The sequence below is a fragment of the Pelodiscus sinensis genome, chromosome 4 (assembly GCF_049634645.1).
Source record: "Pelodiscus sinensis isolate JC-2024 chromosome 4, ASM4963464v1, whole genome shotgun sequence".
Lineage (NCBI taxonomy): Eukaryota > Metazoa > Chordata > Testudines > Trionychidae > Pelodiscus > Pelodiscus sinensis.
Genome location: NC_134714.1, coordinates 101,513,071 through 101,532,976, shown reverse-complemented (window position 1 = coordinate 101,532,976; position 19,906 = coordinate 101,513,071).

The following is a 19,906-nucleotide window of genomic DNA, read 5'->3' as shown; positions in this document are numbered from 1 at the left end:
TAACCACCTGGAACTCAAGTCAGTCAACTTAGCCGTCAGTGACCTCATATGGACTTCCTGACAGCCAGACGGCCAGCAAATCAAGCCATAGGATTTTCAACAAGAAATTGACTTGCTGTCCTGCGACCAGAGTGGCCAACAGGTGGATTTCCCATTGAATCCTATAGGTTGACCTGCTGTCCCATGAGCATACCAGCCACGAGGTCAACCTCCCATTGAATCCTATTGTGGATTTACCTGGTGCCCTGAGAGGACTCAGGGGCAGGGGAGGAGAGAAGAGAGAGGAAGGCCCCTGGTTCATTCCCAAAATCTGACACAGAAAGGCAAAAAGAAAAGGAGGAGGAAGGTCCCAATCCTCCTGAACTCCAGACTGACCCCAACCCACCACAGGAAGGGTGCTGGCTCAAGAAGGGCCCGCCTCATCCATTCTGCAAGTGCCACATCAATCAGGAGAGAGTCTTAAAGTGCACTGCCCTTCCCTCACCTTGCGGAGAGGGGAAGTGGCCATTGGAGCTCAGGTCCGGGCCGCTAGCTTCAGCACCAGAGAAGGAACAGGGGGGCAACCAGAGCCGGACAGAGCCGGGAATGGAAGGCAGACTCAGTCCTCCCCTACAATGTCCACCTTGCCCACCCTCCCCCCTAGGGGTCAGGTATGATACCAGGATCAGTACTTCACGCCCAAGCTCACCTCTGGTTCCCGCCATGTGCCTATAGAGGGCCTGGGTGGGCTGGAGGAGGAAGGCTCGGAAACCACCGTTGATCGGAAAGAGACACACATGGGTAACATCCGCCCTGTGACCCAGTTCGGGTCATGTCATGCACTTTGGATCGTTCTCTGGTGGCTCGTGTCTAGAGGCTTGGGTCTGAAAACGCCCATCCTCACCAATCTCTATAGACCCCTCAAAATGTGTTGGGTGAAAATGACACACCTGCCTGTGGTCAGGGGGACTAAGCTAGAACAAGAACAGCTGACTGAGAACTGGTACAGACCACGGGCAGCGGGCTGCTCCAGCACTGCAGGAGGCCCACTGTGGACAGAACAGCCCCTGGCTGTGGCAGGCCCAGGCACCTCACGGGTAGGTGTCTGGAGTAGCCTCTGTCGGTGGCAGAGCTGCTCTGGACTGGTCATGTCAGCAGTGGGGAGGGAGGGCACAGGAAGGGACTGCTCTGGGGGGGGGGGCTGAAGCATCCCTGCCTGTGTTTGGAGAGGGAGATGGGCCGCTCCTGCCTACCTGGGCTGGAGTGGTCCTCCAGTTAACCAATTGAATGGGATTTTACATCCCTGGGTACATAAAATATGGATTAGCTCCATTCCAATTGTCAAGTAATTTGCTCCATGTTTTCAGTTTGCAAGAAGTGATTTTTGGATAACTGAAAAAATATTTTGATTAGCTATGGTACGTAGTTAATCATACTAAGTTTTGGCTCTCGTGGGACAGGAGCGCCTTGAAAGGAACTATCTCATGCTTACAGCGAAAGAGTCCAGCTGACGCATCTTTGCTAATCCGAACACACACACTCACCGTGGGAGCAGCCAGACAGCCAACACAGGTTTCCCCAGAGACGGACAGGCTGTCCCAGCTGGCTCCCATATTAGGAAGGCAGGATAAGGGACCTGCTGAAGGGAGGGGAAAAAAGTGGGATCTCCAGTGAACTGGGAGATAGGGCATTAGGTTCTGCACCATAAGGTGATGGGCTCAATCCTTCCACCCATTTAGGCAGTGGCTGGATGGCCAACACCAGCTGCCCCAGGGATCAAGCTGGCTTCATCTGTAAGGTAGCCAGCAGTGTTCCCTGTAAACTGAGTACTTGGGAGCCTGCCCAAGAGAGGTTCAAATGATGTGTAGCTGGGGGTCTGTCTACACACAATGCTATTTTGAGATACCAAAGAATCTTCACAGCAAGCCCATTATTTTGAGTTCACTATTCCGACATCCCTGTTTCCCGCATTCTACAGGGAATAAGAGACGTTTCAGAATAGCGCTTTATTTCCAAATTTGGAATGGTGCAGACAGCACCAAATAAGGAAATAAGTGATTTTGAAGTAGCATCGAAATAAGATACACAATTTGCATAGCTCAAATGATATATCTTATTTTGAGTTACAGTGCTGTGTAGATGCTCCCAGAGCGCCCACAGCCAGCAGCATGTATTTCTATTGGTGGTGTGCATCTGCACTTAATAAAGTTTATTCTGTGCATGGATGGAAAAAATTAGAGGAAATATTGGTAGCCAGGTCCAAAATTATTTCTCTCCTATTCTTTCCTTGAGTTCAGAGTACTGGACTAGATAATCTACTGAGATCCTCTTCGGTTTTGCATTTTTAGGATTTGTGCTCTGTAGATAAGAACCAAATTCTTGAAGCTCACCCAGAAACCACAGACAAATCAGTTGCACATCACAGATCTTGGTATGCAGCATGCCATGGAACAAGTGCCTCACCACATTTTACTCTAGGTCCAACTTCTGAATATTCCAAGCCTGCTGGAGAGTGGGGAGGAACAGGGCAATTTCCTAGGGGCCAAGGTGATTTAAAAGGGTCCGGGGACCCCAGCCACTTCTGCCGCCAGCACAGCAGGGCTAAGGCCTCCCCTCATTCCATGCCACTTCCAGAAGCAGCCACCACCATGTCCTTGCAGCCCTTGGGAGGGTCTTTGCAGACCGCCCCTACCCCAAGTGCAGACTCCACAGCTCCCATTGGCTGAGAACTGCAGCCAATGAGGGTTGTGGAGACAGTGACTATGGGCAGTTGTGACAGGGAGCCTGCCCTGCACTGGCCCTTTAAGACCAGGACTCAGGCCCGGAGCCGGGGCTAGAAAGAAAGAGGCCAGCTGGAGCTATTTGAGGCTAGGGAGAGCCCAGCTAGCAAGGATCCAGTACAGCACTATTGGCTTGTAGAAGCCAGCTGTAATCATTAGGGCAAGTGTGAGCCCAGCTGACAAGGACCCAGCACAGCACTAGTGGCTTGTAGAAGCCAACTGTAATCGTTAGGGCAAGTGTGAGCCCAGCTGGGAGGTATATATAGTGAAGCACAGGTTGCTTGAGGGGGAGCCAGTGGAGAGCTGACTGCAGAGGAGGCAGGAGCTCCTTGGAGGGAGACATGCTGGGGATAGCCAGCAATAGCTGGAAGAGGGCCAGCCAAGACTCCCCTGGCTAGGGGCTGGAGGCAAAGCCCTGGTTTGCAGGTGGACTTTGATACAGCCTAGGTAAGTAGGGCAGTTGAGACAACCCTGATGCCTATGATGAGCAACCCATACAGACTGTAACTTGCCCTGAGAGGGGCTATATGAGGACAGTCAGGGGGCACTGAGGTGCACTGGGGTGTGAACCCCCTGACAGCAGTGATGTGCAGAAGCTCCTGGTCCCCTGCCACAGAGGTGTGCCAGTGGCTTTTGGGAACTGCCTGGAGTAAGGACTGACCCCGTGCTGCATCCAACCCCCTGCTCCAGCCCAGAGCAGTATTCCCTGTAAGCTGTGTGCTTGTGCGGCCACTCAGGAAAGATTCAGACGCCACCCAGATGATTAGCAGAGCGCACACAGCTAGGTTTTGTTCCTACTGGTGGTGCACAATCACACATACCTCATTGCACATAAATATGTATTCAGTGCATAGATGGAAAAATACCACATGTGGATGGAAAAGATTAGAGGGTACATTGGCCCATAGCCTGCACTCAAACTCCTTGGCAGAGCCTGTACTCTGCTCCTGAATCCAAATTCCCTCCTGCACACAAACTACTTTCCAGAATCTGAACCCTCATCCCTTCTGCACTCAAATTTCCTCCCAGAGCCTGCATCCAACACCCCCTGCTGCATCCAAATGTACTATAACGGACAGGTGCAGTACTGACCAGCACCTGGTGACTAAGGGGTTAAACTCAGGTAGCTAGCAAAGGTGTTGGCCAGGGTGCCGGGAGAGCCAATCGAGATAGAATGTTAACATTTGAATTATATAAGTTTCCTTGACTGCTTTCTTTGTGTGGAAAAGTTGAACCAGGAGTGGAGAGACATAGAATGATTTAAACCCAGGCAGGACTACCATGCCTCCAAGATATTTGGGGCATAGCAGTGGACTGAATACAGAGAAGATTAAAAATAAGTAAAGGGAAAAGTGAATCTATTTGAGTTCAGGGTATTTTTTTTTCTTTATTTTGTGGTTTGATTTGAACTGCTCTGTATGACTTTTCTCTGTTTTAATTTGATTTCCTTAGTTGCTCTGTAACATCTAGCAACCAAGTACGCTTTATTAACTTTGTCTTTTGTTGTGTAATAAAATCACTTTTTTAAGGTGATTATTTGATTCTTATGTCCTGGAGGGTCTGTCTGTGTGTATCTGCATGCCTCTGACTGAGAGGTCAGCTACCAGAGACTGCAGCTTGTTATCCTCTTTTCTTTTTTCAAGCTCTTTTTGGGCAAAAGAGGTTGGGGTATGCCTGGGGGTGGGTTCAAGTGTCCACCCGTGTTTTTTTAGAGATAAAAATCACTTGATGGTGGCAGTGATCCCCCAAAATCTTTGTATTTTGATTCTGGGGGAAAGTTTTTGTAACCAGTGCTTGTAGAGGCAAGCCCTGACACTCATCATAGAGCCTGCACTCCCTCATACACCTATGACAGACCAGGCTGGGTCTGGGCACTGCTGAGGGCATCAACTCAGGGTGAGTGGCTCCAAACCAGGGCTACTTACAGCCCTCAACTGAAGACCTTTCCCAAATAGGCCACAAATCACACAGAGCGCTTCAGCTGCCAATCTGACTAGAAGGAAGCCTCACAAGCAAAACCCCTTGGACTCTCCAGCTCTCTCTGTGCCACAATCAGCCCCAGACCTTGCACACAGGTGAGAGGTTATAAAACCCGATCTCACCAACTCCGAACAGATCCTCCCAGTCCCAAAGAACCAGCCACAGTACCTGGTCAATTTTCACCTTAGATCTTACCCACAAGAGTACGCTGGGCCAATCCTTTAGAATCTAAAATCTAAAGGTTTATTAATAAAAGAAAGAAAAGGTTGAGGGTAAGATTGTTAAGAAGAATACATTACATGCACCAATCACCAAGTTCTTGATGTAGGCTCTTAGCAGAGATGTTACAAACTGACAGCTTAAAAGTCTCTGGTGTACATCCTGTATTAGGATGGGTCAGCAATCCTTCCCGGCTCTCTGTCCCTAGCAAGGATGCATCTGGAATCAGTAGCGAAATTGAAGACAAGATGGAGACGCCCTCATTGGATTTTTATATTCCTGGAGTCTCCCAACTTGGAGCTGGTCACATGATCTAGTGATCTATTTCTGTTTCACATGCAAGTAGCCATGAGGCACTGGCTAGTCCGCAGGCTCCCAGAAGCATTCCTCAGGTGTGGATTGGCCACTCTGAGAGCCATTGTCCATGAAGCAGTGCTTCATTACATACATCAGCGGCCCCAGGTGGGGCCAGAGCCAGAGCCATTTTGTGGGCAGCCAGTGGCTGCTTCTCCAGAAGCCCCAACTGGGACCAGAGCTGGAGCCAAGTCCCAGGCAGCTGCTCAGGTGGAGGATCCTCGCAAAGTGCTATATAGATTAAATGTAGCTACCTTGAAGCTGGAATGTGAGAGCTGGGTGTGCAAACAGGCAACTGACTTTTTCTTCAAAACGTTTGTGTGCTTGAGGAAATAAGTATGCACAAGTCACATATGCAAGCATGAATGTCTATTCTTAATGCTAGTTGAACAGTGCAGGAGTGCAGCAATGCCAAGCATGCTCATGAATGGGTGGTGAGTTGAAATTGCTGCAAGGGGATAAGGCAGGGGCTGGCGTGGAAAGTATAGAATACACCGATGTAGGGCAGGGTTGGGAGCAGCAGAGGATTAATTAATTGGCATCTATGTTTTTTAAACCACCCACCGCACCCAGGAAATGGAGCTGGAAATCCGAGTGAAAGCAGATAACACTTGATGCGTATTTAAAATCAATCTGTTCTTTTGTCACTAGAATGTGGCATGTGTCAGACAGGGAAATACAGGAACTGAAATCTGAGAGAGATGCAGGTTCTGAACATCTCTGTTTATGGGATAAAATATTCAGTCACCTGACTTCCAAAATTTTTTATCTTAATCCTTCCATTTATAACATTGTGGCTCAATGGTTAGTACATGGGATGGTGGTGTAAGAGAGGTGAGTTCTATTCCTGGGTGTGTCACTGACCTTAGATGAGTCCCTGGTCTATACCCACTCTCCTCATCTATAAAATAGTGATGATTGTGCTCTTCTTTGTAAAATATTGTGTGACCTACTGAGGAAAAGCACAGTGAAAGCTATTTGCTTCTGGATGTGGTAAAAATAATTTTAAAAATATATAAAAGATATCTGTTAGCAACTTGAGTATCATGGTGGTGCACATCTGAAGAAGCGCACACGACCTCTATATTGGTGCACAAGACAAAACTTGCTCTGTTCACAGGTGAATAATCTTAGAGGGAACACTGGTCTGCACCTCCTATTGCATGCCAATGCCTTGCCCCCGTCCTGAGCCTCACCCCACACCCCAACTCCCTCCCAGAGCCTGCATCCCTCACTCCCTCCTGTACCTCAACCTCTTGTCCCAGCCTGGTGGAACTGAATAAGGATGGGAGAGAGTGAATGACAGAGGGAGTGGGGATGGAGGAAGCAAGGGAGGGGATGGGGCAGGGAGCAAGGCCTTGGGGAATGAGTTGGAGCAAGGGAGAAGGGATGGGACAGGGCCAAGGCCTTCGGGAGGGGAGGGAGCAGGGCAAGGTTCTTTGGGTTTCCACAATTAGACAGTTGACAACCCTACTGGGTGGGCATGTGAAAGCCTGGGCCATGCCTGAAGACTGCATCCAACAGCACAGCTGGTAGCTCACTGGGCACCAGCCAGCATGGGCACAGCACCACCCAAATGTCAGGCAGATGGCATCCATGCAAGTGCGGCTTGTTCGTGTGTGAGGGCCCACTGACCATACTGCCTTGGGACCCGGAATTACTATTGGCGGGCCTGGAATAAATTCAATGTGCAGTATCCATTGAGAATGCATTACCATAGCCTACTCTTGAAGTATCGAAGACTTGGATGACTGCATCAAGGTCCTCTTCACCAATAAATGGTTAGATTTGCTTAACCAAACAGAGCTCGAAAGGTGCCCTCTTGACTACAGCTGCTACCAGTTACTGAAAACAAACAGTCTCCTAAACAAAAAGCCAATTTCTTCTCGCTCTTACCTGTGTAACAGCACTAGCAGCTGTCTAGGTGAGGAGGGACTGCTCTGGAGAGCACCTTTCCAGGGCAAAAGAGCCAGTTTTGCTAAATTTTCTCAAGTGTAAAGTCGAAGGGTATGTCTACACTACCCCCTTAGTTCAAACTAGCGGGGGTAATGTAGTCATCTGCAGTTGCAAATGAAGCCCGGGATTTGAATTTCCCGGGCTTCATTTGCATGAAGCCGGCCGGCGCCATTTTTAAATGCTGACTAGTTCGAACCCCGTGCTGTGCGGCTACACGTGGCACGGAGTAGCTAGTTTGGATTAGGCTGGATGAGGTAGAACGAGGTGTACAGCTAGTTCGGATTAGAATCCTAATCCGAACTAGCTACTCCGTGCCGCGTGTAGCCGCGCGGCACGGGGTTCGAACTGTCCGGCATTTAAAAATGGTGCCGGCCGGCTTCATGCAAATGAAACCCGGGAAATTCAAATCCCGGGCTTCATTTGCAACTGCGGATGACTACATTACCTCCGCTAGTTTGAACTAGGGGGGTAGTGTAGACATACCCTTACTGATTTTAAAGGGACTAATTCCTTCTGAAAAGAGAGTGGGATTTGACCCCCAAGCTACATAGTGGCTCAGATTTTCTTAGCCAATGTTCAATAGTATAGCAAAACCGTTATCTAATTATATATTGGAGAGAGTCTGTGTGTCTGTTCAAGAACTCCTCTTGTAGAAGTGAGTGGGTCAGGGCAGCCAGCCCTCAGTGCTGCCCGGACTGCACCTCCATCCCAGAGCACACCGCCTGGGGCTCTGCAGCACGGCACACGGCTCGCCGGTGATTTAAAGGGCCCAGGGCTCCGGCTGCAGTAGCTACTGGGAATTCTGGGATCCTTTGAATCGCCAGGCCCCTGGTGTCCCACCCTGTTGATGGGCCTGCAGAAGGCTCTTCTAAGTCTTACCAACTGAGGTGCCAGCAGTAGCTGGGACTCATGGGTTGGTTGTAAACCACTCATTCCCGATTTGCTTGGTATATTGGTTGCATCCTTGAAGTATAAAAAGGCATGGATGCAGTCCAGTAATCCCTGCCTAGCAAAGTAGCTCCTTGGGACCACAGCCAGAGAGTGTACACGCTACACTCGTGATAGGGATGGGTTTATTTATGACTCACGTCCCACAATTTCTGGGGAAGCAATGTGAAGTTTTCTTTCCTTTTATGTAGCACAAAACTCCCTTTTCAATTTCAAGCAGGGAGAAAAGCCAGGAAGTCTTTTTTATCTTCTTAAAATGAATATCTTAAAATATAAAATATTTGTATTTATAAAAATCCTACTCTATACATGTGTGTGTATTTAAAATAATTACAAATTAGTGTTTATTAAGTTTTTATCTTAAAAGTATTTTAGGGATATTAATATTTAATCCTATGTGTTTAGATAGGTATTACTACACCCATTTTTCTGACATAGAAAGTGTAACGGAACATGTAAATGACTCATCTAGAGTGACAGATCACAGTTAGAATGGTACTAGAAGTCAGATGTAAAGCTGGTCAGCAATTTTTTTATTACATGTTTTTTCTGGACACTGCTGATTTCAAACCCTAGACCTTTGCCCAGAAACATGTAGATTTCAGCAAAGGTTTTGTCAGGAAGTGTTCTCTTCCAAAATGGAATGGGGGAAGAGGAGGGACTGAGCATCAAATGTCAGTCTTCAGGGCACTCACCTGGGATGGGGGAGTTCAAAATTTTGTTCTGCCTAATTTGGAGTAGTGTCTTAAACCCAGGACTCTGACATCTGGGGTGAGTACATAGGACTACAGAATCAGTCTCTTCCTCTTGTATGCAGTGAATATAAAACTATTTATACAAGGTGGAACAGTTCCACCAAAAATATTGACTGTGTAGCCTGATGGTTAGAGCACTCACTTAACTAAGCATGTGGGATATTGGAGACTCAAGTTTAAGTCCCTGCTTCAAAACTTGAGTCCTTGCTCTCCCACCTCCCCAAGATGTGTCCTAACTATACTCTTTTCAAGGACATTTTTACAAGGTCTCAGTTTTGTTCCAATACACAATGAAAACAAACACTGAAACCTCGAAATATTTTGCAGAATGGAATTCTTTGCTTCTGACCAACCCTAATAGGAGATCCTACTTTCCAATTATGATAATGCCTCTTATACCACATATCTAGATCAAAAATACATGCTTTTGACTTGCACAAATGATTCTTCCTAAAATATTATACTCGAACAGTCATATTTACTTTCTATTAAAATAACAATAATAGTGATGAAATAAAGAACTTGTTTTTCCTTTTTGAATAGTTATTTTAATGTTGCTGAAGTTTTATTGTAATTTGAATTATGTACAGGGCACCCACAGCATTTATAGGCATAAAATAGAAATTAAAGTGTATCTTTCTATATGAATTGTACATTCATTTTCATTCACTGGAATCTCCTATTTAAGATTCCTAGATATTCAGGAATGAAGTTTTAGATCATGAATACAATTTACCAGACTGCTGTGCACCAGTAAATTCACTATACTTGGAAGCATACACTGAACAGCCCTACAGCTGAAAAACAAATAATATGCCTGGTATTTGCTAAAAGGATGTTGTCTAGACAGCTTCTTCTTTTCTGATGGATCTAACAAGTTCAGCAAAAACTTGAGAATAAATTGTGGTAAAAGTGAGGAAAAACAGATATTAATGTAAGAAACAGGAAATAAATATTTAACCCAATTAGTGTAGCCACAAAACATCTCAGACATTGGTCTTTGGCATACAATTAGTTTTCCTTTCTGCTGGCTCCTGGCCCCACGCAGGACTTCTAGCTCCTAGCCTGCACAAGCCTGCTGTCTCCTGGCCCTGCGTGGGGCTGCCAGCTCCCGATGCACATGGGCTGGGAGCTGGCAGCCCTACAGGGCACCAGAAGTAGCAGCTCTGTTTCCAGCCCTGTGCAGGGGCCCAGTGGGGCTGGAGCAGATACCAGAGCTGACTGCAGGTGGGGGGCTGCTCCCAGGTACTAGTTAACCAATTAACTCACATCCCTACTCCACATTAATGGACCAGAATTAGTAGCTTTGTACATCGTGGAATGAATTAATCAATTCCAAATCTATCCCATTTTTGACAGACTTTAACATGGTAATATTATACCAATTCCCAAGGAGGGAGTTGATCTATCCACTATGACTTGAAATTATTTTGTTATGGAAGTGCAGCATTCAGCATCAGATAATTCAATTTTCATCTGCCAGAAAAGGGCAATGTTTTGTCAGAGTCCTTAATGGTAAACTCAACAGGTCTTAGGGTACGTCTACACTTGCTCCCTAGTTCAAACTAGGGATGCAAATGTAGGCAACCGAAAATGCTAATGAAGCGGGGATTTGAATATCCCGCGCTTCATTAGCATGATCTCACCGGCGTGTTACTCCACTCAACAGCTGTTTCGAAAGTGAAAGTGCACACTGGGACAGGTTAGTTCGAACCAAATCCCTTGGTTCAAACTAACGTTACTCCTCTTAGGGATTCAGTCCATAATTATCTGTTCCATAGATGGGGCAAGCCCCAAGAAGGTCTTCTGGACACCCTACAGAGTGCTTATTACCTTCAGGAGCAGTTAGCACGAAGTGTTACCAGAAAGCATTTTTTCTCAAGTGAAATCAGGAGTTCCTCTCTGCCAGGGGTCAGGGGCCGCTTACACAAGTAAGAAGCGAAAACAACACCACCACAAAAGCCCACACTGATGTGATGCCCAACTAAGAAGGAGAAAGACACTCCCCCGTATTCCCGTAGGCAGACCCAGATTAGTAGATTTTGTATGCTCTAGTCCCATGGGGGAACAATGAGGAAGAGGGGGCTGGAGCACCAGTGTAGGCTCCCCAGTGTTAAGAGGGAGCCCAGAGCCTCGGGGGCCAGATCCAGGCAAGTTGAAGGCCGCATCTGACCCCTGGGTCTTAAGTTCCTCACCCCTGCTCTATTCATTCCCTCCAGTTCCACTGATACAAAGTGCAGTTTGGAAAGTCACACAGGATAGAGCCAATACGCTGCTGCTGACCCTGACTCATGTTCACCCCTTTGATTTTCTGATCTTCTGCTCCTGCTATCAAATATATAAGTCCTTCTTACTAGTTTACTGATTCTTTTGTCTCAGGGTCAAGATTCTCCACAGGTATCTAACGTCTTTCCAGCCAGCAGACAAGTAGATTGAGATTGTGCAGCTAAGGTCTTTATTCTTAGAAGAAGCCTTCATCAGATAAATCTACTCAAAGGAGAAGACATTCTCTGTTTACACTGCTTGAAAGAAAGCAGATCCATTTTATTGATGCTTTTGATTTTATTCCATGGAAAAATAACACAAACACTTATGTTGTCCCCTCAATATCCACAGTGATATGCTATACTTTTATAACAATGTATATTTAATTAAACAATAATATATAATACTTTGTACACTTTTTGTTTGACAGTCTCAAACTCTTTTATGAATATTAACACATTTAGGCTGTGTCTACATTGGCAAGATTTTGCACAAAAGCAGTTGCTTTTACGCAAAATCTTGCCGCCTGTCTACACTGGCAGCGAGTATTTGCGCAAGAACACTGACGTTGTAAGACACAAAATCAGTGCTACCTGCGCAAATACTCTGACGATCCCGCTCAGGGATAAGCCCTCTTGCGCAAGTATTCTTGCTCAAGAGGCCAGCGTAGACAGCAACGTTAATCTCTTGTGCAAGAAAGCCCGATGGCTAAAATGGCCGTTTGAGCTTTCTTGCGCAAGACAGCATCTACACTGGCGCGGATGCTTTTGCACAAAAACAAATCTTTTGTGCAAAGGCATATGCCAGTATAGACGCTCTCTTGCGCAAATACTTTTAACAGAAAAACTCTTCCGTTAAAAGTATTTGCACAAAATCATGCCAGTGTAGACATAGCCTTAGATGCATGACATATGAGAGTGGTAAATGTTACTGGCTCAATTTTACTGTTGGAGAAATTGAAGCGTGATCTGCCCAAGATCACATAGCAAGGTGGTGGCAGAAAGAGCAACAGGATCCAAGACGCCTGAGTTTTTCAGGATCCACTGTAAAGTAAAATGGGGAGGACCACCCAGCTAGTACTCTACTCTACTATGCCAGCTTGTGACTTCCACCTTTAGCTGCGGTGGTTTCCCCTTCGCTAGTTTGTGAAAAATGGTATCCCCTGCTGACTAAAAGTGAAATCACCACTGGCAGTAGATTAAGAAAAAGCACAAGAACAGTGAAATAAATTCAAGAAGGTGAACATGAGACAAGAAGGGAAATAGCAGAGGGAATTAAGATGGGACTGGAATTAGTGGAGTTAGGCAATAAATCCAGTTTCTCTCACGTGTGATAAGGAGGGATGAGACAGGTAGGCCTACAATAAGATCAGGGGAACAACTGGCAATAAACTAATCAGAGAATCTGAAATCTGCTGCAATTGAACCAGAGCCCATTAGGACATACAGTGGACTTCCGATAATCCGGCACCTTTGGGACCCAGGGGGTGCCAGATTATCAGATATACCAGAGTATCAGGAGGGTACTCCGGTGGGGGGCGGGGCTGTGACGGGTCTGCGGGAGGGGTGGGGCTTTGGCGGGGAACAGCATGGCAAGGGGCGAACCCTCTGCCATTTTGCATGGAGGCAGGAGAAGCCCCACGCAGCCGCCGGCAACAGGCCAGCTGGTGCTGCAAGTGGCAGCAGCGGACTTGGGGAAGCGGCGGGGCAGAGCAGCTGGGGGGTTAGTCCCTCAGTGCCGCTCTTCACCTGAGCGGTGCTGTGGGACCAACCCGGCAGCACCCCAGCTGTTCTGCCCTGCCCCTTCCCCAAGTCTTCTGCTGCTGAAACTGACGAGCGGCAGACTTGGGGAAGTGGTGGAGCAGAGCAGCTGAGGTGCTTGCCAGGTTGGTCCCGCAGCACCGCCCTTCGCCTCACCCCCTCTCCTCCGCCGCTGCTTGCAGCCCCAGCTGGCCTGTAGCAGGCAGCTGCGTGGGGCTTTCCCCCGCCTCCTTGCAAAACGGTGAAGGGTTTGCCCCTCGCCACACCATTCCCCACCACCCCCGCCCCCCGACCAGCCGCAGTGCGGGTCCCAGCAGACCCATCACTGGGGTATAATCCCCTTCCCCTCTCCTCCTCTTCCCTTTTCTGGCCCGTGAGCATGAATGGGGCTCACAGGAGCTCCAATTGTCCAGCTGGCTGGAGCACTTCCGGGTTCCAGTTGGTACCGGGCTATTAGGAGTGCCGGACCACTGGATGCCGGACAATTGGAGTTTTACTGTAATTCTTCATTCTGTGGATGCAGATGTCTCTCTGCTTTTGATTAACCTGGCATGCCAGGCATCTAGTACACTCCAGCACCAGCAATCTTTATGCTTATGTCAGGCATACTGAACACAAAGTCTGTCAGGGTATTTCAACTGCTCCAGGAGTTCAGCCTCCTGAGTGGGAAAGTTGGCTAGGAAGTCCCACTCTGGTACTGTCTCTGAAGGCCGAACAGAAAGGAAAAACAAGAAGAAAGGCTTGGGTCACTAGAAATGTGTCTCATGATGCTAAGTTTAGTGCTGGTGAAGCGGGGTTATATACCCCCTGTAGAATTAGGCTGATATATTTACCTTTTTGAATCACTATGCACTATAGCGGTAAGTAATATGCATGTTCTCATTATGTTCTGGTGCCCTTTCCTAGCAGATGTCATTTATGCATTAACAGGTATGTTGTGAGCAAGACACGAGAAGTCATTCTTCTGCTCTACTCTGCACTGATTAGGCCTCAGTTGGAGTATTGTGTCCAGTTCTGGGCACCGCATTTCAAGAAAGATGTGGAGAAATTGGAAAGGGTCCAGAGAAGAGCAACAAGAATGATTAAAGGTCTAGAGAACATGAGCTATGAAGGAAGGCTGAAAGAATTGGGTTTGTTTAATTTAGAAAAGAGAAAACTGAGGGGGGACATGATAGCCATTTTCAGGTATTTAAAAGGGTGTCATAAGGAGGAAGGAGAAAACTTGTTCATCTTGGCCTCTGAGGATAGAACAAGAAGCAATGGGCTTAAACTGCAGCAAGGGAGGTGTAGTTTGGACATTAGGAAAAGATTCCTAACTGTCGGGGTAGTCAAACACTGGAATAAATTGCCCAGGGAGGTTGTGGAATCCCCATCTCTGGAGATATTTAAGAGTAGGTTAGATAAATGTCTAGCAGGGATGGTCTAGACAGTATTTGGTCCTGCCATGAGGGCAGGAGACTGGACTTGATGACCTCTTGAGGTCCCTTCCAGTCCTAGTATTCTATGGGTATGGACTGCTGGAAAGATTTTCCTTGTCAACACTCACAAGCTGCATACTATAGAAGGCAATGCTTTCTCTCCCCCCTCTCCCAGTTCCCTCCGCTTTGAGGATGTATGTCTTTGAGGATCATAATTGTGATTGGGTAAGCAATGTCTTATGGGTTTGGTTCATACAGTGGTCAAATACCCAGCATTATTATATGACTCATAAAATGCTTAAAGACATTATCATCTGAATGGTGGCTGTTCCTAATCTTTCTGTGTCTAATAAATTCAGGACTCTCTCCAGCTGGTGAGCAAACCGTTCAATGTCACTAATATAAACAAAGATGTTACTAATCATTAGCGCCATAAGCTCCATAATTCTGATTCTGCCCTTAGAGACAAACAGTACATCAGCAATGCTTTTTTATTCTTTTCTTGCACATTGTTACTAATTCTATTCAAACACAATAGCCAGTTTTTTTAAAACCAGCTCGGTTATATTGTGAGTCTAACCTCAAGCCTTCAAAGGCATTTCCTGTGTTTTCTGTGGGAAGCAATGACCTATGCTGTATACCTTAATACGGAAAAGGCTTCCTACGCTAGTTTTGTCTTTAATATAATTAATAAAGAAACAATCAGCTTTGATGTGTGGAAAATTAATCATATGTTTGTGATTTGCTTTTCAGCACTCCTGTTAGCTTGGTATTAGGCTCTGATCTACTCTCTTTTTATTTCCATGGTTACAAGAAGTCAACAGAATTCTGCTAACCACAAAAAGATATACTGATTATTTCCTTTTTTCCAAGAATAACACCAAAGTAACAGATTCCTTTAAAATGACAATAGACTTCCAACATAGATTATTTCTATGTTGGTTGATTTTTTCTCAAAAACAGCTGCAGGGTGTGTCTAGACTATGGATTTTTTTTCGAAAAAAGTGGCGTTTTTTCTAAAAAACTTCACTTGCATCTAGACTGCCGCCTCGTTCTTTTGAAATTAAATCGAAAGAACACGGCGATTTTTTGATATTGGTAAACCTACTTTTAAGAGGAAGAATGTCTTTTTTTGAAAGAGTTCTTTTGAAAAAAGGTGTTCTTGACCACAAACAGGGCTTTTTCAAAAGAGAGTGTCCAGATTGCCTGGATGCTCTTTTTCGAAAAAGCGGATCGCTTTTTCGAAAGTCTTGAGGTTGTCTAGATCTCTTTCGAAAGAGGCTTGTAGTCTAGATGTACCCTAAGGTATATTTTCCACTTACCATACTCAGAATTATACTCAATTTCTTTGTAAAGTTGAATTTCTGTTCCATTGCCCTTGAAGGCTTTAACTGTTATTTTTGACTCTGGGGAAGTCAGAGGAAGAGTGCTCTTTCTCAGACTTCCTGCTGTGTAGAAAGCACCAAAAGCCGAAATAAACTATTTCAACTTAAGCTATGCAATTGACATAGCTGAAGTTGCCTAGCTTATTTCAGTTTTAGGACTGCTCTGTGGATGTGCCCAGAAAGAGCAGGAATGCTCACAGTAGCAAAGCATTACACACAATATTACATTTTTGTCTGTGTGACTGGGTCCCTGGTGGGCTAGGGCTAGGTTGCTGACTAAGCAGGCATGAGAAGAGCCCCCTGCCTACCGTACTCCGGGCCTAGAAATTCCATAGCACTGGCTAGTCAAGTCCTTAAGTTTGGGGCATGATCCAAGAGTCCAGATTACCCTTAGTTAGGGCTTCTCAGTAGGTTCCCCCCTTTTCCTAGAGGGGTGGAGTGGGGGCTTACTTGTTCCCTCTCCTGCTGAGTGAACAAAGTCTGGTTCATGTCCTCAGACGGCTGAACTAGGCTCCTACCTCCTTGCTAGCCAGCCCCAAAATGAGTCAGCTCCTTCCTTTTCTCCTCCCTGCAGACTTGATATTGGTTGCAGGTAAAGCAGGGTGGGGCTAGCTGGGCCCAGAGGTTTTCTTTAACCCCTGGGAGCCTGGGCCCTCCTTTCTCTACTCCCTCACAATCTGACTTCATCATAAATTCAGGTGTGGATGTGTAGAGCAGTGTTTCCCAATTGGTGCTCTATGGAACTCTCGTGCCCTCTCTTAAAGAGACAGACAAATTGTGGCGGGACTCTGCATTTTGGTTTTTTTTATTATTTTTTTGCTCGACAAATTTTACCCTGGCAACCCAAGGGGTTCCTTGAAATTCTTTCAAGTTGGAAAGAGTTCTGTGGAAAAATAAAATTGGGAAACACTGGTGTAGAGGATTGGAGCCTTATTTGGTAGTTTATGTTGATACACAGATACACAGAATTGCAATCTGTCTCTGTGCCTCTTGGTCCACTCATCTGAAAAAGAGGGTTGTGCCCACAAAAGCTCCATTTTTTTGTTAGCCTCTAAGGTGCTACGGGACTCATTGCTTTTTAATTTTTTTTAAGCTACAGACTAACATGGCTACCCCTCTGAGGGTATGTCTACACTACAAAGTTAGTTCGAACTAACTTTGATAGGCACTACACTAGCGCTCCACTAGTTCGAACTTAATTCGAACTAACGGAGCGCTTAGTTCGAACTAGGTAAACCTCATTTTACGAGGATTAAGCCTAGTTCGAACTAGCTAGTTCGAATTAAGGGCTGTGTAGACCCTTAATTCGAACTACTGGGAGGCTAATGCTTCCCAGGTTTCCCTGGTGGCCACTCTGGCCAACACCAGGGAAACTTGTCTGCCCCCCTCCCGGCCCCAGAGCCCTTAAAGGGCCACGGGCTGGCTACACAGTTTGTGCCAGTTGCAAGGCTGCCAGCACCCGTGCCAGCAGACCCTGCACCTGCCACACCATGAGCCAGCCACCCGAGGACACCCAGCCCTCTACTGCTCCCCAGGACCAGCCTGGCAGCTCCCAGGAGCCTGCCCGGGGGCGCAAAAGGCGGGCGCCCGCCTGGTCAAGTGCGGAGATCGTGGGCCTCATCAAGTTTTGGGGGGAAGCCTCCAATGTCCACAATCTCCACTCTGGCCACATTCCTGTGGCTAGTCTATGGCCGCATGGCTGCCAGCCTGGCCGCCAGGGGCCACCAGCGCAGCCGGGAGCAGGTGCGCTGCAAGATTAAAGATCTGCGGCATTCCTACTCCCGGGCCTGCCAGCCAGGAGCCGACCCGGAGGCCTGTCCCCACTTCCATGCCCTGGACCGCCCCTTGGGGGCTCATGCCGTCCCTGCCCCCCGGGACGTGATAGACCCCGGGGCAGAGGGCCTGCTCCAAGAGACGGAGGAGGAGGAGGGCTCTGAGAGCCAGGAGCCTGCCGCCAGCCTGCCCGGGACCCGGGACCCCCGAAGCACCCCACAGAGCCGCTTGCCTGTGTCGTCCGAGGCCGGGGAGGCGTCCACATGTGAGTACCATCGTGTTCCCCTTATGTGTACGGGGGGCTGGGGCGAGAGGGAGCCCTGGGACCGTGCGCCTGGGCCTTGCCCACCAAGGAGCAGCAGCTGGGGATCCTGCAGGGGCCCTGGCCTTGCAGAGGGGAGTTGGGTTTCACACACCTGGGCCCCTGGGGTAATTGACCGCTGGTCTTGTTGCACCACAGCTGCAGCACCTGGGCCTGCAGGGCGCACCACACTGCCTGCAGCAGCTGCCCGTGCCCGGGCAAGCAGGAGAGCCAGGAATGAGGAGGAGTACCAAAGGCGGCACCTCCGGTTCATGGATCACCAGCTCCGCACCCAGGACCACTGGGTCCAGGAGGACCTGAGGCTGCGCCAGAGGAGTCTGGAGGCCCTGGAGGAGCAGGGCCGTGTCCTGCGAGGCCACCTCCAGAGCCTGCTCGACCGCTTCCCATTTCCTCCTCCTGCTGCTCCCCCTGCTCCCCCTGCTCCTCCTGCTCCTGCTTCCTCCACACCCCCTGTCCCTCCTGCCCCCCCCCCCCCACAACCATTTCCCACCGACGCCCCCGGACCCACAGTGTGGCGAGACGGGAGAGGCAGCCGGACCCCCACCCCTGAGCTTTCCTTTCCCTTCCTTCCTTCCCTCCCCTTCCAGCTCCCTCATCCCAGGTTTCCCCCTCCCCTCTCCCACTCTCTCCCCTCCCTCCACCCACCCCACTTATGTTAAATAAACATACGTTTTTGTTTGAAAAATAGGGGTCTTTATTTTACAGTAGGTAGGAAGGGGAAAGGGGAAGGGGGGTAGGATGGAAGAAGGCCCCAATGGGGCATGCAGGGAGAGGTCAGTCCTCCTCCTCCACCAGGAAGCTCTCCCGCAGGGCTTCCCGGATCCGGACGGCCCCCCGCTGGGCTTCCCAGATGGCGGCGGTGCAGGGCTGACCAGCCATGCGGTCAGCCTCAGCCATTCAGGCTGGCAGGAAAGCCTCCCCCTTTCGCTCACTCAAATTGTGGAGCACACAACATGCTGCCACCACGGGAGGGATGTTGTGCTCGGCCAGGTCCAGACGGGTGAGGAGGCATCGAAAGTGGGCTTTCAGTTGCCCGAAGGCCCCCTTCACCACGATGCGGACCCTGGTCAGCCTGGCATTGAAGGCCTGGCGGGAGGGATTGAGGTGCCCCGTGTAGGGCTTCATGAGCCAGGGCTGTAGGGGGTAGGCGGCATCCTTCACCAGGCACACGGGCATGTCCACGTCCCCGACCCTGATGTGGCGGTCGGGGAAGAAGGTCCCGTCCTGCAGCCGCTGGCACACGGAGGAGTTGCGGTACACCCGGGCGTCATGTGCTTTGCCGGACCAGCCCACATTAATGTCCGTGAACTGGCCACGGTGGTCACACACGGCCTGCAGGATCACGGAGAAGTACCCCTTGCGGTTGACGTACCGGGACGCCTGGTGTTCCGGGGCACGGATGGGGATGTGCGTCCCGTCGATGGCCCCCCCGCAGTTGGGGAAGCCGAGGGCGCCGACGCCCCGGATGACGGCGTCCGGGTCGGTGAGGCGGACCACCCTGCGGAGCAGCACCCGGTTGATGGCCTTGAACACCTGCGGAGAGAGACACAGCAAAGCGCCAATCAGTGGGGCACCCGGGTGGCTGGGAGCGTTCGTGTCCTGGCAGTGCCCCGCGGCCCACTCCCGGTAGCAACCCCCCTGGCGGCGTGTAGTACGGCCGGGACAGACCAACCCCTCCAGTGCGGGGCGCTTTCGCCTCCTCCCGCCCCCCCTTTGTCCCTGGGTGGCCCATCCCCTCCTCGCAGCGCCCCTCCCCCCCGGCTCGGTGGCCGACGAGTGCCGTACCTGCATGAGCACCGCTCCGACGGTGGATCTCCCCACGCCGAACTGGTTCCCGACGGATCGGTAGCTGTCCGGCGTGGAGAGCTTCCATACGGCGATGGCCACCCGCTTCTGGAGGGGGATGGCGGGCCTCATGCGAGTGTCCCTTCTGCGCAGGGCAGGGGCGAGCCACACGCAGAGCTCCAGGAAGGTGTCCCTCCTCATCCTGAAGTTCTGGGTCCACTGTCGGT